Source organism: Populus nigra, chromosome 2 (assembly GCF_951802175.1).
Source record: "Populus nigra chromosome 2, ddPopNigr1.1, whole genome shotgun sequence".
Lineage (NCBI taxonomy): Eukaryota > Viridiplantae > Streptophyta > Magnoliopsida > Malpighiales > Salicaceae > Populus > Populus nigra.
This window is the reverse complement of record NC_084853.1, coordinates 12,784,359-12,794,358: the sequence shown is the minus strand read 5'-3', so window position 1 is coordinate 12,794,358 and position 10,000 is coordinate 12,784,359.

Below are 10,000 nucleotides of genomic sequence, written 5' to 3'. Positions count from 1 at the left end.
CAGGAAAATTCATCGAGGGGACACGCTGAAGAAACAGCGCTGGTTTAGACACGGTGGGCGCAGTGTTGGAATCGGCAGCGCCGATGAAACCGGCAAAGTCGGCAGAATTGGCAGCGGGTGCTGGCGATGGGTCTGGACGGGCTGGATAGTCCAAGGCTCGACGAGAAAGACCGCAGGTTGAGACACTGGGGCAGTGGCAGCCCGCGGGACAGTGTTGGCAGATTCGGCAGCGCAGATTTGTGCGGCTGCAGGTTCGTCGGGGAAAATCGGCAGCGCAGATTTTTCGACGAACATGGGCTGGACGATGGACTGTCCAGGCCAGGCAGGAAAATTTGTCGAGGGGACACGCTGACGAAACAGCGCTGGTTCAGGCACGGGGGGCAGTGTTGGAATCGGCAGCGCCGACGAAATCGGCAAAGTCGGCAGAATCGGCAGCGCAGATTTTTCGACGAACATGGGCTGGACGCTGGACTGGCCGGGCCATGCAGGAAAATTCATCGAGGGGACACGCTGACGAAACAGCGCTGGTTCAGGCACGGCGGGCAGTGTTGGAATCGGCAGCGCCGACGAAATCGGCAAAGTCGGCAGAATCGGCAGCGGGTGCTGGCGATGGGTCTGGACGGGCTGGATAGTCCAAGGCTCGACGAGAAAGACTGCTGGTTTAGACACTGGGGCAGTGGCAGCCCGCGGGACAGTGTCGGCAGATTCGGCAGCGCAGATTTGTGCGGCTGCAGGTTCGTCGGGGAAAATCGGCAGCGCAGATTTTGCGACGAACATGGGCTGGACGATGGACTGTCCAGGCCAGGCAGGAAAATTTGTCGAGGGGACACGCTGACGAAACAGCGCTGGTTCAGGCACGGCGGGCAGTGGTGGAATCGGCAGCGCCGACGAAATCGGCAAAGTCGGCAGAATCGGCAGCGCAGATTTTTCGACGAACACGGGCTGGACGGTGGACTGTCCAGGCCAGGCAGGAAAATTCGTCGAGGGGACACGCTGAGGAAACAGCGCTGGTTCAGACACGGTGGGCGCAGTGTTGGAATCGGCAGCGCCGAGAAAATCGGCAAAGTCGGCAGAATCGGCAGCAGGTGCTGGCGATGAGTCAGGACGGACTGGATAGTCCAAGGCTCGATGAGAAAGACCGCTGGTTTAGACACTGAGGCAGTGGCAGCCCGCGGGGCAGTGTCGGCAGACTCGGCAGCAGTGTCTGCCGATTCGGCAGCGTTGGCTTGTTGGCGCGGGGGGCCGATGCGAGTGGGGACTTGGGCAGCGGGCAGTGAAAGCAAGAGTTTCCCCGATGCTGCCGGGAAAAACGCTCCCCGGGATGGCCGGGTGAGATGACCCGGCGGCCCGCGACGGGTCATTCAATTCCATGCCCCGTCAACATAACTCCCGATGTACTGTTTGCTTTTTCGGAAGAAGAGATCCATCCCCCCATCCTCGGCCAGCCAAAAACGCTCCAATTAATGGCCGGGTGAGATGACCCGGCGGCCCGCGACGCGTCATTCAAATCACTGCCCTATCGGCTACAACTGCTGATGGGTGGGATTAGAGGCCTGCCATGGTGGTGAGGGGCGGCGAGGACCGTGAAAGCTAGAGTTTTTCAGAGGCTGCCGGGAAAAAGGCCCCTCGGGTGGCGGGGTGCGAGGACCAGGCGCGTCATTCAATTCTCTTCCCTATCAACTTGGCTCCCGTTGGCGGGATTGGAGGCCTACTGTTTGTTACAGGGCTAAAATCGTCAGGGGAAGAGCTGACGAAACAATGCTGGTTTGGATGCAGGGGGTAGTGTTGGAATCGGCAGCGCGGACAAAATCGGCAAAGTCGACAAAAAAGACTGTTGGTCTGGACATCGGGGCAGCGGCAGCCATGCCGACAGGGGGGGAAATCGGCAGCGCAGATTTGTGCAGCTGCAGGTTCGTCGGGGAAATCGGCAGCGCAGATTTTTCGATGAACATGGGCTGGAAGATGGACTGTCCAGGCCAGGCAGGGAAATTCGTCAAGGGGACACGCTGACGAAAGTAGGCTCGTCGGTGAAAATCGGCAGCGCAGATTTTTCGACGAACAGGGGCTGGATGCTGGACCGGCCGGGCCAGGCAGGAAAATTCGTCAGGGGGGCACGCTGACGAAAAGAGGGGCTGCCGCGTGGAAAATCGGCAGCGCAGATTTTTCGACGAACATTCGTCAGGGGGGCACGCTGACGAAAAGAGGGGCTGCCGCGTGGAAAATCGGCAGCGCAGATTTTTCGACGAACAGGGGCTGGATGCTGGACCGGCCGGGCCAGGCAGGAAAATTCGTCAGGGGGGCACGCTGACGAAAAGAGGGGCTGCCGCGTGGAAAATCGGCAGCGCAGATTTTTCGACGAACATTCGTCAGGGGGGCACGCTGAGGAAAACAGGGGCTGCCGCGTGGAAAATCGGCAGCGCAGATTTTTCGACGAACATTCGTCAGGGGGGCACGCTGAGGAAAACAGGGGCTGCCGCGTGGAAAATCGGCAGCGCAGATTTTTCGACGAACAGGGGCTGGATGCTGGACCGGCCGGGCCAGGCAGGAAAATTCGTCAGGGGGGCACGCTGACGAAAAGAGGGGCTGCCGCGTGGAAAATCGGCAGCGCAGATTTTTCGACGAACAGGGGCTGGATGCTGGACCGGCCGGGCCAGGCAGGAAAATTCGTCAGGGGGGCACGCTGACGAAAAGAGGGGCTGCCGCGTGGAAAATCGGCAGCGCAGATTTTTCGACGAACAGGGGCTGGACTGGCCGGGCCAGGCAGGAAAATTCGTCAGGGGGGCACGCTGACGAAAACAGGGGCTGCCGCGTGGAAAATCGGCAGCGCAGATTTTTCGACGAACAGGGGCTGGACTGGCCGGGCCAGGCAGGAAAATTCGTCAGGGGGGCACGCTGACGAAAGTAGGCTCGTCGTGGAAAATCAGCAGCGCAGATTTTTCGACGAACAGGGGCTGGACGCTGGACTGGGCCAGGCAGGAAAATTCGTCAGGGGGGCACGCTGACGAAAACAGGGGCTGCCGCGTGGAATGGCAGCCTACACGCAGATGCGAATTCGGCAGCGCACGATGGCTTGAGCAGGTCATGGGTTCGACTTGGCGCGATCTGAAACCTGGACGAGGGACTGTCGACGCTGGACGAGCCAGCGCGGTGGCCTGTCGTGCCCCGTTCAGGGGGGGCCTGCCGCGGAGACAGCCCTCGCGGGCTCGACAGCGCAGGCCAGCGTCCCCGACGTCGCTGGCCGCGGCAGGCGAGCTGCCGGGGTTCCCGCATTCCTACAAGAAAACGTCGTGCTTTCCACATGAAACCAATCCAGTAAAATCAGCCATATTTTTATGAGGCTGCCCACTGAATTTGGGGTCATTCCGGGCCGGTTCCTAGTTTTGCGGATTTACTCGATTTCTAATGGTAGGAAAATTAAAACAAATACTTCCCGACCTCGAAAAATTCTGGGAAAATTAATGAAGGTGGATTGGATTTTTGCCAACCTCTCTGCAAAATTTCAGCTCAAAATACCAAGAAATGAATTTTTTAGAGGGGGGGTGACAGCTGGGACCTAGTAGTGTCTCCCCCTGCCAGAGCTGCAATGACACTTATTGCTCTTTAGGGAGCCACCAGGCCGGCGCCCCTCAAAGACCACACGCGCGCGCGCGCCCGCCCGCGCTGGGCGCTGGGGCGCTGGGGCCTGAGGGCCTGGGGCCCTTGGGGGCCCTTGGGCGCTTGGGCGCGCGCGCGCGGCCCCCGCAGCCATGCCGCGCCGCGCGACGCGCGGACAGCCCCTGCTGGCTTGCTCTCTCGCCCGCGGGGGGGCTGCCTTCGGGCCCTGGCCCCCCGCGTTCTGGCCTGCCCCCTGCGGGGGAGAGGCTAGGCGCTGCAGGGGCCAGCCCGACGTCGCTGGCCGCGGCAGGCGACAGCCCCTGCTGGCTTGCTCTCTCGCCCGCGGGGGGGCTGCCTTCGGGCCCTGGCCCCCCGCGTTCTGGCCTGCCCCCTGCGGGGGAGAGGCTAGGCGCTGCAGGGGCCAGCCCGACGTCGCTGGCCGCGGCAGGCGACAGCCCCTGCTGGCTTGCTCTCTCGCCCGCGGGGGGGCTGCCTTCGGGCCCTGGCCCCCCGCGTTCTGGCCTGCCCCCCGCGTGGGAGAGGCTAGGCGCTGCAGGGGCCAGCCCGACGTCGCTGGCCGCGGCAGGCGACAGCCCCTGCTGGCTTGCTCTCTCGCCCGCGGGGGGGCTGCCTTCGGGCCCTGGCCCCCCGCGTTCTGGCCTGCCCCCCGCGTGGGAGAGGCTAGGCGCTGCTTGGGCCAGCCCGACGTCGCTGGCCGCGGCAGGCGAGCCGCCGGGGTTCCCGCATTCCTACAACAAAACGTCGTGCTTTCCACATGAAATCAATCCAGTAAAATCAGCCATATTTTTATGAGGCTGCCCACTGAATTTGGGGTCATTCCGGGCCGGTTCCTATTTTTTCCGATTTCCTCGATTTTTAATGGTAGGAAAATAAAAAAAAATACTTCCCGACCTCGAAAAATTCTGGAAAAATTAATAAAGTTGGATTGGATTTTTGCCAACCTCTGTGCAAAATTTCAGCTCAAAATACCAAGAAATGAATTTTTTAGAGGGGGGGTGACAGCTGGGACCTAGTAGTGTCTCCCCCTGCCAGAGCTTCAATGACACTTATTGCTCTTTAGGGGGGTGCCCCCTGACTGGCCATGGGGCGCGCTGGCCTGGCGCCCATAGGCCTGCCGCGGGGGATATGTGGGCTGTTGCTAAACTCGGACTAAGGTGGGGGGCCTCATGGCCCGAAGTATTGCCGGCATCGATGACCCGTTTTCCGGCCGGCGACGACCCGATTCCGGCCACCGTCTTCGGGACCCGCTCCAAGCCGTCGGGCGCGTTGGGGCTGCTTATCCGCGGCGTGGGCGTGGCATTCATTTGCCGTGCTTGTGCCAAGGTGCTGGCAGCTGCTGCGCGGCTGTCTGCTTGCCGCGACGTCACGGCGGCGGTGGCCGCTGCCCCTGCTCGCAAGTCGGAGGCCTGGCCGACGTGGCTGGTGCGGACCGCCGAGCTTGGGGATTGCGAGGAGAGCTCTACGCTGGCGTGGGCGTGGCATTAAATTGCCGTGCGCGCGCCCATGCGTTGGCTCTCCTCGCAATCCCCGACCTCGTGGCGTGACGTGCCCGCTGCCGAGGCCTGGCCTCCGTCTTGCGAGCCGGGGCTGACAGCCCCCCGCATGATTGTCCCTGTCGTTCCCCCCCGCGGCCTGTCCCTTGTCCCTTCGAGATCCTTCGCCTCCGGCTGCGGTGGCAGCTGCCCGTGCTCGCAAGATGGAGGCCTGGCCGACGCGGCTGGTGCGGACCGCCGAGCTTGGGGATTGCGAGGAGAGCTCTACGCTGGCGTGGGCGTGGCATTAAATTGTCGTGCGCGCGCCCATGCGTTGGCTCTCCTCGCAATCCCCGATCTCGTGGCGTGACGTGCCCGCTGCCGAGGCCTGGCCTCCGTCTTGCGAGCCGGGGCAGACAGCCCCCCGCATGATTGTCCCTGTCGTTTCCCCCCGTGGCCTGTCGCTTGTCCCTTCGAGATCCTTCGCGTCCGGCTTGTTGCTTGTCCCTTCGAGATACTTCGCGTCCAGCGGTGCGGGCACGATCTCGCTCGGGTGTTTCCACTTGCTCTCGTGGCCGTGGTTCGCTCGTCGGGATTGTTGTCGCGTGTACGCAGAGTCGCATGAGCGGTAATCGGGCTGTCCGTGTCGGCAGGCTCCGTGCTGGTGCACCGAACTGTCGGCCTGCTGCCCCCATCACTCTCGGCCCAAGGCCCCCTGGGTGCCTTGCGGCGAGGCGGGGTTCCTGTGCTGCGTACCCACTTCGGTGGAACTCGAATGTGAAGCTGTCCCTCTCCCCGCCGCGCGCCTCCTCGGGGGCGCGGGGCGAGCCTAGCAGTGGCGCCCGTGTTCCAGTCGAGCGGACTCCCGCCGAACTGGCCCGCGCGTGATCGCTCGTGCTTTCGGATGCAGAATGCGATGCCGGCGCGGGGGCCTCCGCCCCTGCGACCGCCCATTTCGAGCCGCTCGTGCCCGATAAGAACGACTTCCTCGCCCGTCTCGTCCCCCCTCGTCTCATCGGCGTCGGGGATCGTGCGGGTCGTGGTGTCGCCAAGGAATGCTACCTGGTTGATCCTGCCAGTAGTCATATGCTTGTCTCAAAGATTAAGCCATGCATGTGTAAGTATGAACTAATTCAGACTGTGAAACTGCGAATGGCTCATTAAATCAGTTATAGTTTGTTTGATGGTATTTGCTACTCGGATAACCGTAGTAATTCTAGAGCTAATACGTGCAACAAACCCCGACTTCTGGAAGGGACGCATTTATTAGATAAAAGGTCGACGCGGGCTCTGCCCGTTGCTCTGATGATTCATGATAACTCGACGGATCGCACGGCCTTCGTGCTGGCGACGCATCATTCAAATTTCTGCCCTATCAACTTTCGATGGTAGGATAGAGGCCTACTGTTAGGGCTCTAGGCGCGGGGACGCGCCAACGAAGGCACACTGCCTAGAATTCGGCAGCGATGGACAGCGGCAGCCTTGCATAGGCAGAAACGAATTCGGCAAGCAGCGTGCAATGATCTATGCGAGTCTTTGAGCTACGACTTGGCATGGATGTGGGGGCTTAGATACTGGACCTTCTAAGTCAGCAGAACAGGCAGTTGGGACTGCCAAGTAGACAGCCAGGAAATGGGGGAAGTGGCAGCTTCATGGGAGGCAAAACGTGGGAGCATAACTGGGGTGTTCTCCATGCCACTAAGTCCTGGAAACATGGGATCATGGGTAAGAGGTAGTGCTCCACCATGTCCTGAAAACATGGGATCATGGGATGGAGGAAGTGCTCCACTAGGTCCCGAAAATGGGGGATAATGGGGGGGAGCCTGCAGCTCATGTATGTCTATAAATAGGCTTGCCAAGCCTCTGTTGTGGTAGCATGCGATTTTGTGCATAGCACACACACTCTTTTGTGTATTCCTTTGTTGATGAGATAAATAAAGGTTGAGAGGGATTCTTGTAATCTTGTTGTGCTTGCTTGTGTTGGTTTCCTTGTTTGCGACGAAGCTATTGTGAGAACCTCTTTGGGTGAGCGAAACACGTAGTCGTAGGGAAACACGAGCGAAAAGAGTGAGGCAAGGCTGAGTCTAGTCGGGACTAGACTGCCGCATTGGGTTGAATTTCGTTGCGAAAAATTTAACCCCGTGACAATTGGTATCAGAGCACGGTTGATTCTAACAACGTGCAGCAGAAGTCATGGAAGCTATTCGGGAACGGTTGATGCGTCTTGAGACTTTGATAGGGTCGGATGAAGAAGACGAAGAACGTTCTATTATGGATCGCTTGAAGGAAGCTATGGAAAGCGCTGAAAGGGCTGAGAGCCTGTATATTTCTCTTGCGGCAGAATCGAGTGAACGATTGGCTGCTGCCGAAGAGACGATTGCCATCCTAAAGAGGGCAGTGACAAACGCTCCTATTGGGGTAAGTAATTCGAAACCTAAAGTGCCTGAACCAAAGTGTTTTGGTGGAGCAAGAAGTTCCAAAGAGCTGGAGAATTTCTTGTGGGATATGGAACAATACTTTAGTGTTGCGAAGATTGGCGCGGCTGAACAAGTGGATCTTACCGTGATGTATCTCACGGGTGATGCGAAGCTTTGGTGGCGAACGAGAACCAAAGAGGACTTAAGTGCTGGACGTCCAAAGATTGAGACGTGGGATTGTCTCAAGCAAGAGCTGAAAGAGCAGTTCCTTCCGAACAACACGTCGTGGATTGCGCGGGAGGAACTTAAAAGACTCAAACATGACAGGTCAGTTCGTGATTATGTTAAGTCTTTCAGTTCTTTGATTCTCGACATCGAGAATATGTCCGAGGAGGACAGGCTATTCAACTTCATGTCCGGATTGCAAACTTGGGCGCAAGCGGAACTAAGGCGACAGAATGTAAAGGATCTGTCCTCCGCTATTGCTGCTGCGGACAGCTTGATTGATTTTAAATCAACTACTAGAGAGGGCTATACATCAACCTCCTTCAAGTCTAAAGGAAGAAACAAGGAGGAAAGAACGAGGAAGAAGTTCGGTGGGGGTGCATCGAGGGCTACTGCCGCGGAGAAGGGCAAGGCCAAGTTTATGGGTGCACAAGGTAAGAGTACTAAACCGAACTTTACTTGCTTCATTTGTGATGGTCCTCACTTTGCGAGGGAATGTCCAAAGAGGGAGAAGTTGAATGCTATTCGGGCTGGGGATAGCGATGAGGGGGAAGGGGTAGTTACGCACGTCAACCCTATGCGTGTGATAAACTGCCTGGTAGCTAAATCAGGGGATGGGGCTGCCGAATCCCGCCCTGTCGATAGAGACTTGGCAAGGATTGATGCACTGCGGAAAGGGAAGTCAGGGGCTACGGACAATCTAATGTATGTGAAGATTGTGGTAAATGGCAAAGACGTGAATGCTATGCTGGATTCAGGTGCAACGCACACGTTTGTGGCAGATCGGCTGGTGAAAGAACTTGGCCTGCGGCTGAGTGACAGCCACACATCCATGAAGGCAGTAAACTCAAAGGCACAGAGGATTGCTGGGATGTCTTACGATGTGCCGATAACGCTGGATCAGTGGAGAGGTAAGCATGATGTGCTGGTCGTAAATCTTGACGATTACGATATTATTCTTGGCCTAGATTTCTTACGAAAAGCCAAGGTTGTCTTGATGCCTTATCTCAATGGAATGATGATTGCAAGTGAGGGATGCCCTTGTTTCGTCCCATGTTGTAATGTCGCAGCTGCGAATGTGGAGAAAAAGGGGAAGAGCTTGGTCTCGGCAATTGCTATTGATAAAGCATTGCGGAAAGGAGGGGAAGTGTTTCTGGCAACAATAGTTGACGAGAAGGCAGACCATTGTGGTGAGGTGCCGAAAGAAATTGCTAGCGTGCTGCAGCAATTCGAAGATGTGATGCCGCCTCAGCTACCCAAGAAACTCCCGCCTAGGAGGGCCATTGACCATCGAATTGAGCTGGTGCCAGGGGCGAAGCCACCTTCTCAAGCCCCTTATCGAATGTCGCCAAGGGAATTGGCAGAATTGAGGAAACAATTGGAAGAGCTGATTGACTCAGGGTTTGTCCGGCCTTCCAAGGCTCCGTATGGTGCTCCGGTTTTGTTTCAAAAGAAGGCAGATGGAAGCCTTCGCATGTGTGTGGACTACCGAGCACTTAACAAGGTAACAATCAAAAACAAATATCCTGTTCCTTTAATTCAGGATTTGATGGACAGATTGTGTGGAGCCTCAATCTTTACAAAATTGGACTTGCGATCGGGGTATTGGCAAGTGCGGGTTGCTGATGGTGATGAGCATAAAACTACTTGTGTGACAAGGTATGGCTCCTATGAGTTTCTAGTTATGCCATTTGGCCTAACAAATGCTCCAGCAACATTTTGTAATCTAATGAATGACGTGTTATATGATTTCTTAGACAATTTTGTTGTAGTCTACTTAGATGACATTGTAATCTATAGTAGAGGCATTGAAGATCATGTAACTCATCTCTCTAAAGTCCTAAGTAGGTTGAGAGAATATGAATTGTATGTAAAGAGAGAAAAGTGTGAGTTTGCAAAAGCTGAAATTATGTTCCTAGGCCACTTGATTGGGGAAGGACAAGTGAAGATGGATCCAAGGAAGATTCAAGCCATTGTTGAATGGACAGCACCAAAATCTGTCCCGGAATTGAGATCATTTTTGGGGCTTGCAAACTACTACAGACGATTCATTGAGGGTTATAGCAAGAAGACAACTCCTCTCTCGGATCTTCTCAAGAAGAGTCGGAGATGGGAATGGACGGTTGACTGTCAGCAAGCTTTTGAGAAGCTGAAGACAGCGGTAGCGTCAGCTCCAGTCTTGGGGCTGCCTGATTTTGAGAAGCCATTTGAAGTGCATACGGATGCTTCGGATAGGGCTATTGGTGGAGTACTGGTGCAAGATGGACATCC